General features: G+C 42.0%; 2 pseudogenes across 2 annotated transcripts; one reads left to right on the forward strand and one right to left on the reverse strand.

Moving 5' to 3' along the window:
• The first annotated feature begins 6,373 nt into the window (after positions 1-6,373).
• Positions 6,374-7,330, forward strand: LOC306641588 (delta(3,5)-Delta(2,4)-dienoyl-CoA isomerase, mitochondrial-like; annotated as a pseudogene). Its single transcript has one exon. The product of its transcript is annotated as a delta(3,5)-Delta(2,4)-dienoyl-CoA isomerase, mitochondrial-like (transcript).
• A 10,790-nt stretch (positions 7,331-18,120) lies between these two features.
• LOC306641369 (low-density lipoprotein receptor-related protein 11-like) lies at positions 18,121-19,987 on the reverse strand (annotated as a pseudogene). The gene has a single exon. The product of its transcript is annotated as a low-density lipoprotein receptor-related protein 11-like (transcript).
• Positions 19,988-23,334: the final 3,347 nt, after the last annotated feature.

Consider the following 23,334-nt stretch of genomic DNA (forward strand, 5'->3'; position numbering starts at 1 on the left):
TTAGACAGCAAGAGCAAAAATGCTTATCCTATGGAGGGAAAGGTTCTATCCCCACTAAAATTTTTTCCAGAAATAAATCTGAAATGCCAGTTTGTGGCTTTATTGATTCTGAAACATATATTCATCTGTACACATATGAGACAATGAAGAAAGAAAAAAACAGGAAAAATAAAAGAAAGGGAAAGGAGAAAGGGGGGAGAGGAAGGAAAGAGGGGCAGATGGAGTGATGGACAGAATCTATTATCCTCCTCCTTTTTTTGGTTCACAATCCAAGCTTTCTTTTCTTTAACTAATTAATGAACTTAACTTTAAGAGTTTTTAGGTTCACAGCAAAACTGAGCAAAATTCCCATATAGCCCCTGTCCTCACATACACAATGTCCTCCACTACTTACAACTCACAGTAAGTTATTTTTAAAAGCCAACTCTCATTGCAATTCTTGGAATAGAAAAACAAAAGCTGACATAGACTAGCTTTAAATGTGTCTGTCATAAATGTGGATGTTTGCTGGGATGGCACTTATGAACCCTATGATATTTTTTTTTTTTTTTTGAAGACACTCTGACCCCGCAGTGGCACTGCAAGAGCCAGCCTAGGGGACACAGAGCCCTGAAATCAGGGAAAACAAGAAAAACAGGCACAGGTTAGTGTCCAAAAACACAGGAACAGACGTGAGACCTCCCAATCTAACAGTCCAATCCATGACACCCTGAATAGCAAGACATACCACAATAGGAACTCAGGTGAATAGTCGAAGTGGAACATGTTGTCATCATCTTCTACATAATTCTCAATTAATAAGGTGTATAACTCCTTGAGCTCCAAGATATAACAAGCATCCTGTCTACGGTGCTTGGAACTAATGCAGAAGCAATTTTGTGAATACACATGTTGAACTAAAGAGTTTTACTCATGACTTCAGCATTACTCAAGTCTAAGTTTCCCAGATAAAACCCTGTGGCAAAGAATATGGTTCTCCATGTATGTTGTCCTTGTCTGGTTCAATTGCACCATGAGATGTTATGATTTCATCTGGAAAGAAATATAAGAAAACAAAAGGAAAAAATTACAAAGCATTCTGACAACACTCAAGTGATCAGCAATATAAACAAAATCAGATTTGGCATGCTTGAGTTTAATCCTGCTTAAACACCTGCTATTATTTCATCATCCTCTAGGTTGAAACAAGAAAGTCAGGTGGTGCTGTAGAATAACTGTCACTTCACCAGTTAAATCAAAGGAGGAATCCTTTGTCACCCAAGACAAAGATGGCATCATGAAATGATAGTGATTTCTTAGCCTCAAACTTAGGTTGTGGATTCACCACACAGCACAACTGTGAGCAACACGGGTTTGATATGACAGCTTTAGAGCTGTTCTCTTCTTATTCCACAGTTCTACAAACTGGGGGGAAGAGTGTGTGAGTGACTTTTGACCCCTCCCAGCAGCAAAACCTAAAACTAATTTTAAGACTGGTGATTTCTCTCCAACTGCTCTACTAGCAATGTAGTTCACACCATCAGTCTCTATGGAAATATTCCTTCTTCCAATTTATCCTCTGCAGAACATCCCTTGTAGCTGGAATAAAACACAGGCTCTTTGTAACACTATCTTCTTCCCTCACATCTGCCTCTTGCTCCCAGTGCACTGGCCACACTGACCTCTCTCAGGCTTGCCTCAGCTCAGGGCCTTCCTGGTGCCTTTCTTCTACTGAAGTCCTGCCTTGGTCAACATGCAGATCGCCCCTGGAACTTTGTCAGATAGACATTTATGCATCATTTTCCCATGGCATCTCTCCCTGACTAAAGCTTTTTCCTACCTAAAATATGTTCTCCTCCTCACCCTGCCTGGCCACCATTTGTCCTGCTTTCCCACCACTGGTTCTGGAGCATGTGCTAAATACTCTGCCTGACACTTAATAACATTCAACAAACAACTGATGAGTGAGAGAACCTCAGGACCTGGTTCTTCTCATCACAGAACCTTTCTGCAAGGAGAAGTCACAGGGTTGGTACCAGCTCCCATCTCTTGTCTAATCCTTAACACAGTATTTCTTGTTTTATCTTCAGTTTACCAGTTCATCTCCATAGACATCCTCAAGTCAACCCAGATGGCCAAATTCCCTGTCCCTCCCATACAGAGTCCCTGAGCACAGCTTGGTGATTGACTCTCATGCTGTGTCTACAACCATTCCATACAAACAACTCAAACCCTGGGGTCAGCTCCAAACTGACCACCCTCTGGATGCACAAGAATGAAGCAGCAGAATCTGACCTCCAAATGTCCTCCTCAACCTCATATTCACTCTTTTCCCACAAGCTGGCCTCCTTCACCTATGGCCTCTGAACTGAAGTGAGCATGAAGAGTTCCAGGAACTGAAAATCTGTGCAAGGATTTGGCAAAGGGGCAAAGTAGTGATGACATGTAGAAGGGCTTAGGTAGTCAGGACAAGACGACAAGTGAGGAGGTTGGGGGCAGGGCCAGAACAAAGGAGCATGGAGAGGGCCTTCTGATGAAGCCAACCTCCTGGCTGATGAAAGTGCTTGTGGACACAAGTGGGGGCCCAATCAGATAGATACTTCCCTACTCATGCTCTTAAATATGGGGGCCTAGTAGAAAAACTAAAACAGACACATAGACAGATGGGCCACCAATGAATAATAGTGAGGAGATCTTGTACAAGGGAGGAGATAAGGAAAGGAGGAAATTCCAGAGACCATAAAAATAACAAGCCAATACTCCCACACTGCATTCCAAGCTCTGGTGCCCCTTTTCTCCAAAGAAGTTTATCTCTGTCACTTTTGCAATAAACCTCCCACTTGTTTGCTATCTCTGTGTCCTGTTCTTTAATTTTTTTGTTGTTTTTTTTTTTTTTTTTTTTTTTTTGCTGAACAGGGACAAGGAACCCAGCACCCCTAGGCCATAATAGTATGAACCCCTTGATTATCATCCCAAAAAGGTGACCTGAGGTTAGGTGCTGGTTATAAGTGGCTTTTTTCTCTGTAGGATGGGAGAGCAGTTTGGTGAGTAGTATCCAGCTTAACCCCAAACCTTCAAGCCAACATACCTAGACACCTCAGTCAAGGTCCATTCAACTAAATGCAAATAAAAATCCCATAAATTCTTTTTAAGAATCTTCCCCCATTACTAAATACATTTTTAGAATTCAAAGAAAAAAGGCAAGTGAAAATCATTTCCTTCTTCTTCTTAACTTTTGTACCAGGGATAGAGCCCATGGGTATTCTATCACTGAGTTACATCCACAACCCTTTCAATTTTTCATTTTGAGGCAGGGTCTTGTTAACTTGCTCAGGCTAGCTTCAAATTTGTAATCCTCCTGTCTTAGCCTCTCAAGTAGCTGGGATTATAGGCATGCATCACCATGCCTGGATTTTTCTCTTCTGTTTTTTGCAGTGCTGAATGTTGAACCCAGAACCTCATGCATGCCAGGCAATTGCTCTACCCCTGAGCTATATCCCAGTCCTTCTTTCCCACTCAGAAGCTCACAGATTTTTAACCTGTTGGGTAAGAGTGGGTGGGAGAGTAGTAGCACCTTTCAAAAGTTTGAAAACTAATACTTGAAGACATAAAAAAAATTGCTTCTTGATTTATATTTGACAAAATGGACTATTTGCACATAGCTGGGCTATTTACAGTTTTGACTGGAAACTCATTGTATGAAATAGACACAGAACCTAAACTCACAAAAAAAGTAGAAATTATTATGTGACAATTACTTTCACATACACATAATACAAAGTAGGAGATTTCTGTTGTGCATTTTTAAACATTTTATGGTATTTAATAACACTTTTTTCCATAATGGGAAAAGGAACAATTCAATTATGTTTATGGTGACTTCATGGTAAAAGTCTAATCAAATCTTATAGAACAGGAAAGCATTGGGGGTGAGACAACATGGTAGTTACTTAGTGTACCGAAGTATGAGATCTTCACCTTCATTATGTGCTCTAATTCCCATGTGACACTAGGATGCTACTGAACTGGTACTAATGCCATTGTTGAGTGTTCAGAATCCTATCATTAAATGATATAAAACTGTACATTTCAATAAGATATTATAGGGAAAAACTTTTGTGTCTTATAGAATAACTGAGGAGTGAAAATGCTAAAAGTTTATGTTTATGAAAAACAACTCTGTGACTGAGAAGAATAAAGGTGGCAGGAGAATCACACACATACCATAATATCTATAATATTATCTAAAATTTTATATCCTATTCAAGTGTGGGGAAATCGAATACTGTAATAGGGATACAAGTCAGATAAAAACATTATAATTGGAAACCAATGTCACTATCTAATATAATTTAAAAAGACAAATATTACTTCTACATAAAATTTGAATCTATGATATGGAACAAATGACATAGGTGAAGTAAAGTCTATTTTATATTTTTGATTGTTGTTAATCAACCCTCAGTTTTTTGAAGGGGTGGGGAATTGAAGAGCTTACTTAGTTTGGGTACTGGCTGTATATCCCAAAACTGGTATCTGCATTTTGCAACCTTGTCAATGTTCCTGGCAGGGCCCTGACATGTGGAGACTAGCTCCATTGCTCTCTGGATATCCTGTAGCTTCTGCATGGGGATGGTGGTATTCTAGAACAGCAAAGACACAGAGACACAAGGTATGAGGAAGCTGCCACTGCTCTTGAACCTGGGGCAGATGCACATTTATCTGGCTTGGAGATTGCCATCCCTAAACACTGCCCATCCTCCTTGAAGTCAACTGGAGGCTGCAGCTCTAGTAGGTTAACATACTAGGATATGGGCAAACATTCTGTTACCAATAACAACAGTTCTGTAGTTCAAATGGGGCTCTGGCAGTTTGGGAAATCTACAGTAAATGGAAGCACCCTTTGTTTCAGGTTCCCACCCATCTGTAATGGTCCCACCACTGCTCCTCTGGGAGGAGAAATCAAAAGGAGTGACATGCAGTGCATGCATTACTGTCACACAGCAGCCAGGCAGCCACAAGCCTTGGTTACACTGCCAGGTTTAATGCTATGCAGTAACAAATGGGGGGACAAAGGAAATAACTTCTAGAACAGAAACTAGGCAGACAAGGGAAATTTTAGATCATTAAATTAAAAGAAAAAAAGAAAGAAAAAGAAATCTGAAATTGGTGCTAAGCTGGGAAGGACATGACTAAGAAAGGAACCCTCTCACCACGCCCCTTCTTCCTGGACCACCCCTAGCCCTCTCCTAGTCCTAGTGCTCCTTGGAGACAAGCCTGCTGACAGAAGGCTAGTGTCTCCAAAACAATTCCAGTTCTCAGCACTTACCATCTGCCCTCCCAACCCAGTGTTGAAAACCAGCCTCCTTTTTAGTAAAACATATTCTCGGTCTGTAAGATGGACAACATCTTTAAATTCTAAAGCTCCCTTCTCAAAGTATTCCTGTCAGCTCTTGGAGACTTTCCGGCTTTTTTTAATTCCTCAAATGATGCATTAGTACACAGGATATGGGCTGTACTTAAATGAGAGGAGGGCAATTCAGAGGACTGAATAAGGAAATCAGTGACTTTTTCTGAATATGCAAACTGAAAAGTCAGAATCCTGACACCACTCAAGGAATATTCTTCACTGCAATTTTGAAATAGAAGAAACTTCAGAGCCATCAGTTTTGTTGTATGTCAACATACTACAGACACAAAGAAAAGGTGTGATCAACCCTCAGTGGTTTACAAACAGTGCCTTTGGACTTCTGCTCCCCTTTGAAATCTGTAGTTGGGAGCAAATCTTTTTAACCTGGGAAGCTTATCCATTTGACACAGCATAAAACAGGTTTTATTAAACACAGACTATCCTATGGCTGCTTTATTCACTGGTTCCCTAGGGTTCTTGATAATAAAATGATCCAGGAAACAAAGTCCTGAAGTCTAACTGGAGGCAAGTTAAAGGTTTAATGCCTCCACTCAGAAGTCTAATGACATGATCCAGGACTGCCATGATTTGTGTAAGCTGTTTATCTTACATACTGATTGAGATCTGAATCACAAGGGCCATCTTAAAGACACATGGGAATTTACCAATACTTTTCCTGCTCTAATTTACTGTCTTTTGGGATTATTCCTTTTGCTTAAGAATCTTTTGAACTTCCAACCTTATAAGTAACTGATTTCTATGTAAACAAAATTTCCATTCATTTCAATCCCAACAACACAATCTATTAAGAGACTACAGCTTCAATAGAATTGAGATCATAGCACATTTTGACTAACGAAGATGGAATATGCATTTCAATTTAGCTTAAAAAGGCAAAGTAGAAACCAGGCTTATGAAAATATATTGAGCCCTTGACTTCCTCCTGTCGGTTACGCAAGACGGTCAGTTCCAGGGGAGGCGATGATGGCGGCTGCGATAATGGCTTCTAGCAATCTCTGCAACCTGCTGATGAGGCAACTCTCAGTACCCATTCAACAGGGCCTCAACATTGGCCTTCACCCCATGGGCTCTGCTGCACAAGAGCAAGCCTCCAGAGCAGCCCCCTGTGAAGCCTCACACCACAGCTATGGTGACCGCTGCCCAGAAATACATTCTCCATGTGCAGATAAACGACCAGACAAAAGGAATGCCATGAAGGCCTTCTGGAGAGAGATGGTGGAATGCTTCATCAAGATAGCTCAAGACTCCAAATGCCCGGCGGTTGTGATCTCTGGTGCAGGAAAGATGTTCACTTCAGGTATTGACCTCATGGACGTGGCTTCAAATCTGCTACAGCCTGGAGGGGATGATGTGGCCTGTATCAGCTGGTACCTGCATGACCTCATCAGCAGATACCAGTGTCATCAAGAAGTGCCCCAAGCTGGTGATCACTGCCATCCACTGGGGCTGCGTCGGAGCAGGTGTGGACCTCATCACTGCCTGCGACATCTGCTACTGCGCCCAGGACGCGGTCTTCCAAGTGAAGGAGGTGGACATGGGCTTTGCTGCCAATGTGGGGACACTGCAGTGGCTGCCCAAGAGCATCGGGAACCAGAGCCTGGTCAACGAACTGGCCTTCACCGCCCGCAAGATGATGGCGGACGAGGCCCTGAGCAGTGGGCTGGTCAGCCGCGTGTTCCCGGACAAGTGGCTCATGCTGGACACAGCCTTTGCCCTGGCAGCCGAGATTGCCAGCAAGAGCCTGGTGGCCGTGCAGAGCACGAAAATCAACCTGCTGTACTCCTGCGACCGTCCCGTGTCCGAGGTGCTCAACTACATGGCGACCTGGAACATGAGCTTGTGCAAACCCAGTAAATCAAGTCCATCCAGACCTTGATGGAGAAGAAGGACGCCAAGAGCATCACCTTCTCCAAGCTCTGAGCCCGTCCGGTAACCCCCGTGTGGTGCCTGCTTCTTAATGTGCAGAGGTGGGGTGGGGGAGAACGTCCTACTTACCTCAGCATGACTTCTTGACACCGATTTCAAGTCGGGACTTTATCTTTGGGCAATAAAACGTTATAAAGAAATACATATGTGTGTATATACATATATATATATATATATTTTTTTTAATTTTCTTTCCTAGTAGTCTTGTAACACTAATGTATCAAAAGTAAATTTTTTGCAGCAAATATGAACGTACATCTTTCTTCCAAAGGAGTCAATGTAATCCTGACTCCATGAGGAAGTCCTCACAGTGGTTTATGTCCTACTAGTTAGCAACATCAGGTTAACCAGAACCTACTACATGAAATGACCATTTATAAATATTAACATCCCTAGTTCACTACTAAAATGCTTTCTCTTTTGTTTGTCTTTGTGGTACTTGGGATAGAGCCCGTGCAAGATGAGTGTTCTACCATGGGGCTGCACGCCAGCCCTATTTAAAAGATCTCTGAAAGTAGATTTAAGTAAGCACAAGTTTCAGATTCATGGTGAAAAATCAATAAGGAAAACCACCTATGATAAATTCTTTCTTTTATTGTTTTCTTTCTAGAGCCAAGCACGCACTAAGCAAGTGCTCTACCGTTGAGATATAACTCCTGCCCTATGATAAATTCCTAAATCTATTCATCCTTCCATAATAGCACAACCTGAGTAGAAAGGTGAGAATGTGTATTAGTTCCATATTAAATGCTTACTATTATATTCCTCTGTAAAAGACGTGTATTCTCCTTTTCTTCTACATTTGCTCCATGGGGAATACTACTCATCAATGCCATTCTTTAACTATTATTTGCTAAATTTAATGCCTTGGGGAAAATGTCCAAGTCCTCCACCACTAAAATGTCTATAAGAAGGGACTGGAGATGTAGTTCTGGGGTAGAGCACCTGTTTGGCATGCACAAGTCCCTGGTTTAATCCCCCACACAGATGGAAAGAAGGAAAGAAGGAAAGAAGGAAGGAAGGAAGGAAGGAAGGAAGGAAAAAAGAAAAGAAGAAAAGAAGGAAGGAAGGAAGGAAGGAAGGAAGGAAGGAAGAGAGAGAGAGAGAAAATGTTCTCCAAATGCAGTCCATTTTAAATTACAATGTTATCTAGAGCTGGCATGAGTCTAAGGGGGAAAAGCACCTGTTTTTAAACAATACAAAGAAGGAAAACACACATTACAACACTGCTGACTTGCTCCTAGTTTAAAAAAGAAAAGAAACTCTCTACTAGATAATACTTGTAGTTCCTCCTGCCTTGTTTGGCTCCACTTCTGCATCAGAGATAAGGTGAGCAAAGGGCTCAGATTCACGAGGGTGGGGATATGGGGGAAGCTGATGGGATGGTAGAAGCAAAAGGAGATGCCACAACTGCAGGGAAGTGATGCTGTGTTTATCTGAGAAAGCAACATTTAGAAATGGGAGAAAGAGTTTGCAAGCTCATTGTGGTATTCTCCTATGTATTACCTTGGAGCTTATGGCTAGTGGACAGAGTATTTATTACCTGAGAAGCAAGTTGAAAAGCTAGGGAGGAAGACTCCACTTTTTTCTCTCACCACAAAGTCAGTCAGGGCAAAACTGGAGCACGTCATTTTCCTTTTCAGTGATTCCTGGCCTTGTGTAGAGCAGGTAATAATAAAAACAACAAAAAAAAACAACAAACTACCCACGAGATTCATTTTATGTGACAGAATGTAAGCTCCATACAAGAAAAAGAATTAAATACAAAACCCTGCATAATGGAAATACCTGCGACATATGCAGTGCTTTGTAATACAAATTCTTTAATAAAAATTATCTTATTTTAACATCATGATAGCCTGTGAGTTGGGGAGAAGGAACACACTTTAGATGAGGACTTAGTTTTGAGGTGTGATACCTTAGGTGAAGGTACTCAGTCCATAAGCAATGGAGCCAGGGTCAAGCTCAAGGTCTTGGGTCATTGCCAAGGCATCACACACCACCTAGGAAAAATTATTTGGAGCCACAACCATCAAAATCATCTTGATTTTGTTATACTTCTAATTCTGTTCCTTTGGGCTCTGGGTGTTCTATATCAAGAGGGCTCTGTGCTTTCTGGGAGATCCCCACATGGGCTATATTCTTAGCCAGCATGAGGGAGACTGGGTCCACAGAGAGGGGTGGTTGCCATCTGCACCATCAGACACCTATACTGCACAACTAACCCTCTGCTCCACTGAGTCTGCCAACAGGGGGCCAAGCTGGACAACTTCTGGTTTAGTCTACAATGGGTGTTTCTTTGGGGGAGAAATGTTAGAAGATATTCCCCACCCTTGACAACAGAATGAGGAAATGGTCACTGACCACTAGTCTGATTCAAAGTCAACATAAGACTTACCCATGCTCCTGCTAAAATCTGATGGCAGATGATGTTGTGCTAGGCACGTAATTAAACACCCAGAAAAATCAAAATGTGAATATCTTCTGAACTAAAATAATGAAATATTAAGTATGATTTCAAAAAACCTTGCAAGCTCACACTGAGACTTTCTTCTAACAACTACAATCTAAATAATAAAGAACTGAGAAACAGAAGGTATACACACACAAACACACACACACACACACACACAAAAGCACAGAAGTACTTCTTAGGTGGGTGTCAGAGTTGGTTTTAGGGCAGCTGTAAATATCTTCCAGCTACTATGCCATTCAAACACAGTCACAGCAAAACGCTAACTACAAAGTATCTGGTCCAGTAGGGTGCTATGATGCACAAACCCGCTCTCATCTGCACAAGGAACCACAGAGGTAAAATGAAAACGGCTCCTCACTTTTGAAGGCAGCTGAATTTTAGTCTCCTGGGAATCAGATGCAGAGTTGGACTTGGGGCCTCCAGAATTTGGCTTCTTCTCCTTTTTCCTCTTCTGTTTCTTCTTTTTTATTTTTGGCTCCCAAATCCCCTGCAAGACTTCTGTAAGAAATGCCAGAAGGGCATTTCAAACCAAAAAACAAAAAAAAAAAAAAAAACAAAAAACGAAGTCATTATGTAAAATTGAGTGTATACAATCAATCACTTAGAAAAACACACATACAAACAGTTAGAAAATACTCTTAGGGTATTAGTGGAAGTGGGATGTGAAGGTAGTCAGATTAAGATGTCATTGCAGTTGAATCTATCCCAGTTATTGATCTTGCTTTTATTTCTTGTGCTATGGGAGTCCTGTTGAGGAAGTCTGGTCCTAAGCCGACATGTGAAGATCTGGACCTACTTTTCTCTCGTTCGGTAATTTGCAGGGTCTCTGGTCTCATTCCGAGGTCCTTAATCCATTTTGAGTTTAGTTTTGTGCATGGTGAAAGATATGGGTTTAGTTTCATTCTGTTGCATATGGATTTCCAATTCTCCCAGCACCATTTGTTGAAGAGGCTATCTTTTCTCCATTGCATATTTTTGGCCCCTTTGTCTAGTATGAGAAAATTGGTATTTATTTGGGTTTGTGTCCGTGTCCTCTATTCTGTACCATTTGATCTACCTTTCTATTTTGGTACCAATACCATAGTTTTTGTTACTATGCTTTGTAGTAGAGTTGAAGATCTGGTTTGCGATACTCCCTGTTTCACTCTTCCTGCTAAGAATTGCTTTAGCTATTCTGGGTTTTCTTATTCTTCCAGATGAATTTCATAATTGCTTGCTCTATTTCTGTAAGGTACGTCATTGGGATTTTAATTGGAATTGCATTGAATCTGTATAGCACTTTAGGTAGTATGGCCATTTTGACAATATTAATTCTTTCCTATCCAAGAACATGGGAGATCTTTCCATCTTCTAAGCCCAATCTCAAAAACCAAAGGTCAAATGATATCGCTAATAAGTGGATGAGGACACATAATGGGGGGAGGGAGGGATTAGTGTTAGGTTAGGGAGGGGAGCAAGAATGGAGGAAGGAAGCACTGTATAGAGGGAAAAGAGGGGGGTGGGGGGGGTGGGGGGAAGAGAAAAAATAACAGAATGAATCAAACAACATTACCCTATGTAAATTTATGATTACACAAATGGTATGCCTTTACTCCATGTACAAACAGAGAAATAACATGTGTCCCATTTGTTTACATAAAAAAAGCAAAAAAAGATGTCAATGCGAAAAATATTAGTTCATAATGTCATCCCTTAGGTGCTGAGAAGTCACCTAAAGCAGGAAAACTACATTTTATAACTGAAGTCAAACAGCTTTCATGGTTATCACTGCCTTATTAATCTACTTTTTACTCGGCCTTTTAAGGGAGAGATGCATGTAAAAAAAAATCCATAATAAACATCTCTTGGGGACAAGAAACACCAATCTTTTTGTTTCCTCCTGAACTACTAGGAATCAACTCCTGGGACTTACACATGAGAGGCACAGAGCCACAACCCTAGCCCACCAAACTTCTCAGCTTGCAGCAACCTAAATGAAAGAAACTATTTTTCGGTAGATGAGGAAATTTCTCTTGATAAAGATTTTTACGAGGAGGGGTAACAATAAAAAACTCAAGTGACAAAAACATTAACTAAAGAGACATTTCCAATAAGAACCCTTGTCATCTTATGTGTCATCTTCTAAAAGAGCAAAAGGAAAAAAAGAAGAGACACAAGGAGATTTAAATTTTCTATTTATTTGGACTTACTCTGCCACCAAATACCCAGAATATAAATTAAAATGGATCTTTCCAAAGGGAAGTAGAGAAAAATGTTGAAGACACTCAGAAAGTATTAGTGTAGGTAGTTAGTTGGGAGAGGAGCAATATAGAAGGAAAAGGTGTATGGTGGGATAAGATGGGAGAGAGAAGCCACTGTAAAAATGTCCCAACTGACCCACAGGTGTCAGTCTCTATCCACATCAAGAAGGAGACCTAATGTACATGTCCATATTCCCAGTTCCCAAGATCACACATACACTCACAAGTTGCTTTAAGTGTTAGTTGGCAATTACATGACCCTCATTTAGAGGTGGACTCAAGAATGATGGTATGCTCTCAATTTTCACAAAGTCCAGGTGGATGACGTGGTTACCTGCACTTTGGGAATCCCTGCCATGGCAGTCCCACCCCCTGTCCTAACCAAAGAAAAAAAGCCTATGTTAGTCCCTTTTAGGGCATTTAGGCCCTCTAACCAAGCTGTCCACAATCTCCAAGGTGAATATCACCCTCTCTTGCCTTGTAACAAGCCGGCCCTAAATGCTCACTGTCTCTGCCTCATTATACACTTCTGTATCTATATCCTGCACTGGGGTAGCTCTCTGATCTTGAGCAATTTCCCCCAAGAACCAAGAAACAGATCACAATGCTCCACAATGACTCTTCAATCTCACTATTGTTGAAACCAGAAGTGGTGTGAGCAAAAGATAAGCAACATGGTGGGGAGACACTATAGCATAGCAGCTCCCCACTTTTGTGGTTCCTTTTCTGTGGTTCCAGTGGCCTTCAGACAACCACAGTCATATAATCAACCCACAAGCTTTAAATTGTGCAAATGGGCTTTTCACAATGGGCTCAGCCCCAGAACACAGGTGGTTTGAAAAACCACTGCTAAATCAAGGCAGAATGAAAGAAAAGACATATCAACATAGTTCTTTTTTTAAAATACTATTTACATGATTGTAGACACTAAGAAAGATATGGTTTGGGAGAAAAGTTTATAATAGCAGAAAAATGTCACTATGTTAATATTTGCTTTTGATGGAGCCTGTGTGCTCTGGTACATCCTTGATAGTCACATAATATTTTCTGGCCTCATATTTCCATGGGGAGCTGTCAATGGTGATATCACACTCACTCTTAGTTTGCAGTTTATATGGAGAACTTTCCCTTCTCAACATCTTCCTTCTCAGCTTTAATGATTCTTTTGTCCATCCCATCATATCTATAGATTGGTGGCCAGTGGTAGCAGACATGCCTAAGTTTCCATGTTTAAGAACTATGATGAGGTTAGCATACAGCAAACCTCATCTCCCCATGGAAATATGAGGCCAGAAAATATTATGTGACTATCAAGGATGCACCAGAGCACACAGGCTCCATCAAAAGCATGAATACAGGCACATCTCAGGCTGCCCATGCTGCTCTGACTCACACAGTTGGTACTGGTGAATTTGAGTTTGGTATCTCCAAGAATGGGCAGACCTGTGAGCATGCCCTTCTGGATCAACACTAGTTGTGATACAACTGATGGTCGATGTTAACAAAACAGATTTCACTGAGCACCCTACAGACAGAAAAGGTATGAGAAAATTGTTAAGGAATTCAGTACCCACATTAAGAAAATTGGCTACAACCCCTACACAGTAGCATATGTGCCAATTTCTGGTTGGAATGGTGACAACCTGCTGAAGGCAAAAACTAATGAACCGTGGTTCAAGGGATAGAAAGTCATCCATAAAGATGGCAATGCCAGTGGAAACATATGAAGCTCTGCATTGCATCCTATGACCAACGTGTCCAAATGATGAGCCAAATGATGTGCTCCCCAGGATGTCTACCAAATTATTGTTATTGACACTGTCCTAGTGGGCCAAGTGGAGACTGCTGTCCTCAGTCACCTGATCACCTTTATTCCAGTCAATGTGAAAACTGAAGTAAAACATATTGAACTGCACAATGGAGCTTTAAGTGAAGTTCTTCCTGAGAACAATGTGGTCTTCAGTGTCAAGAAAGTGCTGTCAAAGACATTTTTCATGGTGACATTGCTGGCGATAGCAAAAATGGCCCACCAGTTGCCTTTGCAATTAGATGATTATCTGGAGTCATGCAGACCAAACCAGAGCTGGCTGTGCCTCTGTACTGGATTGTCCCAAGGCTTACATTGCTTACAAGTTTACTGAGCTGAAGGGAAAGACTCATCACCTTTCTGGTAAGATGCTGGAAGATGGCCCTGAAGGTTTGAAAGCTGGTGATACTGCCATCCTGGATATGGTTCCTGCCTAGCCATATGTGTTGAGAGCTTTTCTATCCCCCTTTGGGTTTATTGCTGTTTGTGACATGTGGCAAGCAGTTGCTGTGTCATCAAAGCAGTGGACAAACTGGTTGCAGACTTGTCACCAAGTCTGCCCAGAAAGCTCAGAAGGCTAAATGAATATTACTTGTAATAATTACCATCCCATTATTAACACATTTTATCCCATCATCCCAGAAGTGGAGCACCTATAAAAATTTAAATATACTGTATAATGTATAACATACAACAAAATATATAATGTAATATAATAGATGTTTATATTGTTTCTTACATAAATATGTAGTAAGAATAGAATCATATAACAATGTGTAAGCTCTAGATTGTGATTTCCAACCTATTTTAATACACCTTGTCAATTTTGTTGAAATGTCACAAGATTTGAAAAACTTGGAACTTAGTGGAGTAATCAGTGGTGGAACATGGGTCTCGGAGCTCTTGTCTCAATTGACCATTTAAGTGTAATAGTAAAATACTGGTTAATGTGACAGGGCATTGTACAATCTTGAGAAGAATATAAGAAAACTATTATGTGGACCTTTTGTTTTTGTGTGTGGCAGTTGTATGTTATTAGTTCTTAAAATCAGCACTTTTTAAAGAAGCAACCTGACCTAAAAAAATCTGTCAAAGAATTCTGACACCTACTAAAATTAAGTTTTGTGAGAACATTTTTAATACTGCAGGCTGTCCTAAACAAGATAAGAACATCTTGTGCCCTTCAGTCTATCCCACCTAAGTTGTAAGCCACCCTCTGTCCAGCATGGCTACTCTGTGCCTGCTACCCACAGGTAGACCCTTAGTAGCCCTCTCAGTTATCAGATCAGAGGTCCAGACAGCACTGTGTCAGACAGCACTGAGACCTGCTGTTTGTGGTTTACATCAGCCAAAAAGAAAAATGAGAGATTACATTAATACATTTATGTATTATCTATCACAATGAATAAATGCGTTCTACTGTCATGCACAACTAATTAGAACAACAACAACAAAAAGCTGGAAAGAGCTTCCTCCAAGTGAAAGGTGAAGTTTCCAACTTGGGAAACAAAAAATAAACTCATGCACTTAGGTCCTGAGATCTGTGTTAGGAATCAACCTTCTATTTTAGGCCAGAACAAGCAGTGAGGGGTGATAACATGCTGGGTAGCTGGTGGAAGGACCCCAGCCCAGGGGTCTAACCTCCCCTTGCCACCAACTATTCTAAAGGCAATATTCATGAGATAACACCTTTTTTTGTGGGGATGTTTTGTCTTCATATTATGTGACCTTAGTACATGTCACCCATGACCACACTCTTCTCAGAATATCCTTGAGTTTTACCTCTCACCTTCTCCTGGCTCTTTCTGCTTTTCCCTTCAATTATGTTCTCAGGCTACTCTTTTAGGACAGGTCCCTTCTTTCAGCAAGTGCCTTTCTTCCATGAATGTGTCAGGACATTTCCACTCTGCAGCAAGACAATGTGCTTAAGACCATGAGGCTTCCCAGATTAAAACCTCCATGGAACAGAAAGGCATTTCCAGCCCAGAAGGCTGGTGCAACCTCACATCACCTCTCACTGAGCCCTCGCAAGGTGCCATTCATAACCACATGGGGTTTCTTTCTGTTCCTTGGATTTTCCAGGCTGTAGTCAAGTCAAGGTCTTTATCTATTATTAACACTGCCAATGTTGTCCTTCTCCCCAAAGGACACCTCATCTCAACTTGTAGTTATTGCTACAGGTTAGATCTCAAACATCATCCAAAGGCACAAGTGTTAAAGGTTTAGTCCCCACTTGGTGCTGTTTGGGAGGTAGTAGAAACTGTAAGAGGTGGGGATTTGTGGGAGGTTTGAGGTTATTGAGGGTTTTCTCTTGAAGAGGATTGTGGGACCCCAAAGCAAGGAAAAGTGACACCTTCAGAGAAAAGTATGAGAAGTAACTCTAAATTAAGACCAAGATAAATTTTCATTGAGAAGCCTAAGGAAATAGGCTAAGGTGTGTTCTTATCGCCCAAACTCCTTAATTTTAAGGAAAAGCATGTCCATACTCCATAATGACTTTTCTAGATAAAGAGTGCCTAAGCATCAGCCTCTACAAATGCTGACACACATATGCCTATCAGCAATATGACTAACCAGGTCATTAAATAACTTTCTACCATTCAGTCTCCTGGTTATTGGAGCTATCAGGCATTTTCTAGAATGTCAGTTGTCTCATCTAGAGAAAAAATGATCTCTAATTGACTAATGTGAAACTAATGCTAGATGTTCAACTAACCATACAGCAAGTAGGCATTGAATGCTTGTTTTTGCAATAGCAACACTGATTTTTTTTTAATTTAACAAAGATAAGTTGCTTCCTTTGACCAATAAATATTTCTGTGCAGCTTTGTTATGTTGTTTTTCCCTACAGCTCTGTAAAGAAGCTTGCTTCCTGGCAATCTTTGCTGTCACTGTGGGAACACCCCATGCAACCTGATTAGGGATGAGCTGAATCAATTCCAGCTGAATTTATTTGAACTGTACCACTTATAAAACTTTGAAATTATCTCTTTCCTCCCCAGTTCTCCCACCATAGAATTCTGTAGAGGAGAAGAGCAGGCAGTATGGCAAGTACAGAAATGCTGGAAGCCCAGAAGAGCTTTATTGCTAAAACTTCTCTGCAGCCACACTTACTGAGACAAGCTGCTAATGAAAACAGTTCAGAAGCCTTTGGACCTATAGAATTATCATCTAGAAAATATCTGAATTTTTACTTAAGAATGGAAAATTCCATTTCTCAATTTTTATTGGTTTTTCTGAGAGTGGTGTCAAGGACCATTTCCTGGAGAGGATATAAAAGGCAATTCCTTCAAGTAATACAAAAATTCAGCATCTGGTTCCTTTCACATTACTAGCTAATTCCAACATACATGCTACTAAAGCACAGTTTACTGAAATATAATAAAAATAACCTGAAAGAGTCTTAAAGTATAAAATTATTTTAGCACATTTACTATGGAAGTTTTTTTTTTTTTTTTTTGGCAAATCAAGAACTCAATTCAGTTATACTTTATCAGTTACTCCCATTTGAATCCATTTTAAGCAGTTCAAACTCTCTTACCTCCCTAGTTTTGAACATGGACTGAATTCACATTGACAAAGAAATTGTGCTTGTTTTGTGCTTGTTTCAAAATTGATGAAAATGCTAAAGTATATTTAATATTTAAAGGGAGTTAATATTTTTCATGTGACAGAAAGAATTAGGACAAGACTAAATTATAGTCATTCTAAAATCCTCAGGAAGAGGAATGCTTCTTTCAATGAGACATTTAAGCCTAAGTGAATAACAGAGGTGCTCTCAAGCAAAGAGGAGGTGGACAGATCACCAACAGCACTGAAGGCCTCTAACTCTGGGTGATGCAGATGCACTTCCAGAATGCAACCCAGACAGACTTTTAGTTTGGTGTGTCTGCCACAGTTAATTTTAGGAATGGTTGATTTAGCTCTCGAGAACTTCTAATACTGCCTTCCAAACTTTTCATCATGTCTTCAAATTAGTTAATGTTTTATTCTTACAAGAAATGTCTAGAGTTATCTTTATTCTTTGTTTGCCATTGACTCTAGGTTTTGTCTAACTCTTTTGAGATAATAATGCTTTTGCTAATTTAATTTTTTCTAGTTGCCTGGGTCAGGAGTTCACTCATAGATAGAAATGTGTGCAAATAAGTCAGGAGCAGGGTAACATTATATATATCTAGGGCATTGTATGACTCATACAACAAGAGAGCAGTGACAAGCACCAGCAGATCTTTGGGTAAATAAATACAAAAGTTTGTGATTTGCAGAATCTTCTAGCCCAGTTAAAAACAAAAGAGGTTATAAATACCAGAACCTAATAAAAGAATAAATTGTCCATGAAACACATTCTTGCCCTACGCTTTTACATTTGCTACAGATACATACCATTTATGAGGTAGTCAGATTCCTCAGATGCAATGGGACCAGCTTTCTTCAGTTTCTGTTTCACCAGCCGCAGTCAGCAAGCAGCCGTAAGAAGCAGCAGAGCACTGCTGGCGAATCCCAATGCCAGGGGCAGCACCGCACCATTTCTGGGGCTTGATGTTCTCCTCTTCCTTGATCACTCTTGGGTTCAAAAATATAATCTTCCTCTTTTTTGTTCTTGTGTGAGAAGAAATGATTTGACTCTGTGGTCCTCAGGAGGTGGAGTGAATTCTTTTCTCTGTGACTAATGAGGTGACCAGCAGGTTGGAGGCAGTAACTTTCTGGGCCTTTTCCAACAAGGAGTGCTCCCATGCATGTTCACTCAGTCCCTTTGCGCTTGACTGAGCAGGGCTAGCTGGCTCACCACCTTGGAGTCAAGACCCATGTTTTGAAAGAAATCCTCATCAGACCCATCAGGACATTGCTGCTCCCCATCACACTCCAAGGAGATACCAGTGCAGCAGCCATTGTCACAAAAGAAGTGGTACAGTGAGCAAAACATTCAAGCACCCTCCTGTGCTGTAGGTCCTGGGCAGCCCTGTCATGGACACATAGTCAGAGCTTCTCCGACCAGCGGTGTCAGTCATAATCAGCTGGAAGGTGTATGTTCCTTCCTGTAGGTGGGTCATCTTGAGGGTTCCTGGTTGAGGCACATTCATGTCCACTGACGGGTCACCCTGCAGCAGTATCCATTCATACTGGACGATGGTGTGGTCATCTGTGCTTTCACAGCCGTCCAGAATCACTCCATCTGAGGGCAGATGCAAAAAACCACATCCTTCCCAGCCTTAAATGGAGGTTCATCCTTGTCCAGCAGAGGCGAGGCCCAGGTGGTGGACAGAGCTGGGTCTTCAGTTTCCAGGTCTCCCTGCTCGGTGTCCCGGGCGCAGCTGAGGCTGTAGCTGCTGAATCCACAGTGCACGCCCGCGAACTTGCAGGACACTGTGGCCGCGCACCGGTCTGACTGAAGAGGTAGCAGCCAAGAAGGACGCCCGGGACACAGGCGGTCCTGGGACGCTCCACCACCGCCAACTCGGCAGACCGGCGGGCTTTGGTGATAGCAGGCCTCCACGCACTGACGCCAGTCATCGCCATGGCCGCCGGTGCCCTCAGGAAGCTGGCACCTGGCCTCAATGGAAGTCCTTAGTTCGAATGATGGCGTCGAGCACCGGCGTGTAGCTGTTGCCACCCGAGGCCTGAACAGCCCCTAACCCGCGGGTCAACGACGAGCCGCGCGGCTCAGCTCCAGTCCTCCTGCAAGTCAGTCATTTCCTGTGCAGCTGCCGGCAGAACTCCTCCAGCAGCTGCCCCTCGTCGGAGAGCTGCACGTGCAAACTGGACAGCAGGCGGCAGCGAGTGGCACGGCCGCACAAACCCCCTCGCTTCGACAGCCACAAGCAGAGCCGCTGAGCCCTGTGCTGCTGTGGCTGCGGATGCCCGATGCCGGCGACCTGCTGGGCAGCGATGGCCACGGCAGCGGAGGGGAGCGAGTCTAGGCCGGCCAAGTGCGAAAGGAGGCGGGGAGGCGGGCCTGGGCACCTCCTTTGCGGCCGCGGCGGGTGGTAGGCCCTGGCCTCAAAGCCTGGCGTCCCTGGGGCCTGGCTGCTCGCCCAGGGCCGCGGGTGCGCGGGCGCCGGCGGGAACCGCAGCAGCAGGAGGCAAAGCCGGAGGGGACTGGCACCTCTCCTAGCTCTCTGTGGAGGCATCTCTGTTATGGATTCTTAATGCTACAAGTCCAATTTGTGGGTTAAAAATTTCAGCATATTTGCTAAACTCACATATCTGAGCTCAGGTGGGAAAGGAAACTACCTTCTTAACGTATCTGCATAGAAAAAATATGAATTTCAATTTTTGCAACTAACATACACAAGACTTTGCTTCTGCTTGTCTTGATTACTATTATGCACAAATTAAAACTCAGGATTTGAAAAGGAGCTGGTTTCCCATGCACATTAAGCTTCTTAAGGAAATACACACTTGGTTACTCTGAATGCCTTTCATTAGGAAATGTACTAACAGGTATTTAGAATTACATTTTTGAAATGCAATCTTACACATACTTAATGCTTAGTACTTGTAAAAGAATAGTTGCTATGCTGGGTAATTAATATTGAAATATTTTCTATTTATATAAACACAATTTTAGTACAACTATTTCTTGGGATTATTTTTCCTTTTATTATTTCTTACAGATTTTATATGTCTGTTGACTTCATTTTGCATATTTTTTAAACAAAAAATGGCTTATATTTTAAAAGAGTCTCTTAAACATTTTCAGATTGTATCCTTGTAATAAGAATGGGGATGAGATGAATCAAAAACTTGTAATAATGATAGAAGTAACTTCAACCAATGCTGTTATTTCTGCACAGGCATTAAAGATCTCTATGTCTTAGGTCACATACTTGTCACTATCAAAATCAAATTTGTGGAAGTTTTGAGCTGATAAGACTCATTTCTAATCTACTTTTCTTATGTATCCTTCCCAAACCCTGGACCAAAGCTCATTTCAGAGTACATACATCCAATTCAACAAATATCTAATGTTTTACTCATAGCATAGATAGGATTCCCCAGAGAAAAGGAAGTCACTCAGTACGTGTGTATATCATACAGTTTGATGCTTAGAAAAACACTGAGGGAATAAAGTAATGAAATGAAATACTTTGAGAAATGAAGAGCACATGTGCTTCTAGTTCTCCTGGATTTTTATTTAGAGTGGGTAGTTTTTATAAATATTTTACCTCTGACTGCAGACAGGACCACGTGGAGGGAATGCCAGTGTGTTCTTGCTGGGAGAACCTGTCCTCAGGAGCACAACTGTAACCATGAGCTCAGATAAATTTTGAGTTTTACAGAATTATAGGTGATGCCTGCTGTATACCTTCATGCTGGGAAGACAAAGATGAGCATCCAGGCCAAAGGGAGGGTCTGAGGAGTGTGAGTACTAGAGAGAGCTGAACCAGAGCAGACTCTCTGAGCAGAGCTCTGGAGGGCCACAGGAGGCCTGGGCAGAGTACTGCAGGAGGAGCACCCACCCAGTTCCCTGAGGTGATGCCACCAGGTGGGTGACCTGATGCCATGAGCACTAGCCAGCCACTTTACCATCATATAAGGTAGGCCCTCCTTAGCTTACTGAATAAGTCCAATCCCTTGCCTGGGTTCTTGGGGCATCCCCAACCCTCTGTCCTGTGTCCAGGCTCCCCGAACCCCAGCCTGTGAGAGTCTGCTTTACACTCGTGAGCTGCTCCAGATCTGATGGCCTCTTCTCTCTCAGGCAAGACCAAGCCGGCTCTCTGGCTCTTGCACTCTGCTTCTGGGAGATGGGCTGCTGGGAACTAAGGTGCATGAATGCAGAAGGCTTTCCACACTCTAGCTTGTGTGGAAAGATGGTTTCCCTTCCTTCTTTTCTCTTTTTGCCTGTAGAATGAATGCCTTTCCCAAGGCCTGCTACTAAAAAAACATGTCTGTTTGTTAATTGAACTATCAAAGCACACAGTCAGAGATTGAAACATTGAACTTGAAAAGTCCATAAAACAGATTTGAAAGTGGAGCTGTTTTCTTTGTAAGAATTCACATGAAAAAGACAGAAGAATCTTTAAAATTAATCAGCATTGTTTATTCTACCCTATATTTAAGTTTCTGAGAACTCTCTCAAAAATAATGGCAAGAGATCTATAAGATCTACCTCATGATTCTTAATAGCTAGATTCATTTATTTCCTCTGCTCATGGTTTTATGGCTTTCTCCAGACCCATAAATTATAGTCTTCACAGGCCCTTCCAGAAGAGAGAGATGAAACGCCGTAATTGACATCTCCCCGAAACTTGCAGCACTTAGACTTGAGCATTCTTTTCTTCAATGGACCCCTCACTCAACCTTCCTGCTCTCAGAATAAATCAAACACCAACTGCACTTCCAGGTAGCCTGTGAGAATGAGTACGGAAGAAGACAGGAGAACTGGTCTGAGTCTTCACCTGTAGTGGACTTCCAGCACCTGTCCAAGGCATGGCTCTGTGGCTCCCGTACCTGCTTTATGCTCAGGGCACATATTGGGGCCATCCCTGTCCAGGGAGCATGGCACAGCATCTTTGGTATTGGTCTTTTCTTCTCTCACCAAGCACTAGTGCGATGGCACCCAGAGATGTGAAGGATGGCTCACTACAAGGAACTTAAGCAGTTTTGTTGAGTAAAGTCCCCAGAGGGTTCCTCAGGGTGACAGATATGTGAAAGTTCAGGAAACACTCTTCTGTTATCACTAATGTAATGTGGCCAGATGTGTACCTCTGTTAGGAAGGTCAAGTCTCTAACTCAAAGTCACTGGTGTATTGCCTGGCTTAGTGCAGTAGGAGTGGTAGTGTGACTATGGGGAATGCCAGCCTTTCCATTTTCTGTCACAAGAAGATCTGCAATTCAGTGCTCTGTTTCTTGTTGCTTATTCATGCTGGTCCTGACACCTTCCAACATAACACAAGCTCCTGAAGGAGGGATGCATCTGCAATTCCCATATCATTTAAGACATGCTAAATATTTACTACTTATCAAAATGGGCTCATTTAAGATGAGTTACTTCACTTTTCAGCTTTCACTTTGATTCACTCACTCACAAAAGAATACTCCTTGCCAGACCCCCTGAATGCCATTCATCTTGTGGAAATTACAAGGGGAACACAGTGAGAGATCACTTCATTGAAATGGCTTCTCGGCTGAGAGCTGCTTCCTGTGGGCAATGCATTCTGTAAACATTGCACTCCTGACATGTTTTAGGGGAAAGCACTGGTCTCAGTGCTACAGGGTGATCTGGGGGTTAAAAGGAATCTTGAGGATGAAAACATATGACTTGGGGTTCACTTTGAAAAAGAATCAACCTGCCTAGAGAAGACGAATTTTAACAGTGGGGAAAGTACCTCTCTAGCTATGTTGTTAGAAGTGTTTTCAAGGGAGCAGTGCAGGAGTGCCACTAAAGCTGCCAAATTTGGGAGAAACTAGGCTTTTGCAGATCTCCATTCCCAGGTCCCAGTTATTCTGGCTCTATCTTGGAAGTGACTGTAAA

This window comes from Sciurus vulgaris (assembly GCF_902686455.1).
Source record: "Sciurus vulgaris genome assembly, chromosome: 12".
Taxonomy (NCBI): Eukaryota; Metazoa; Chordata; class Mammalia; order Rodentia; family Sciuridae; genus Sciurus; species Sciurus vulgaris.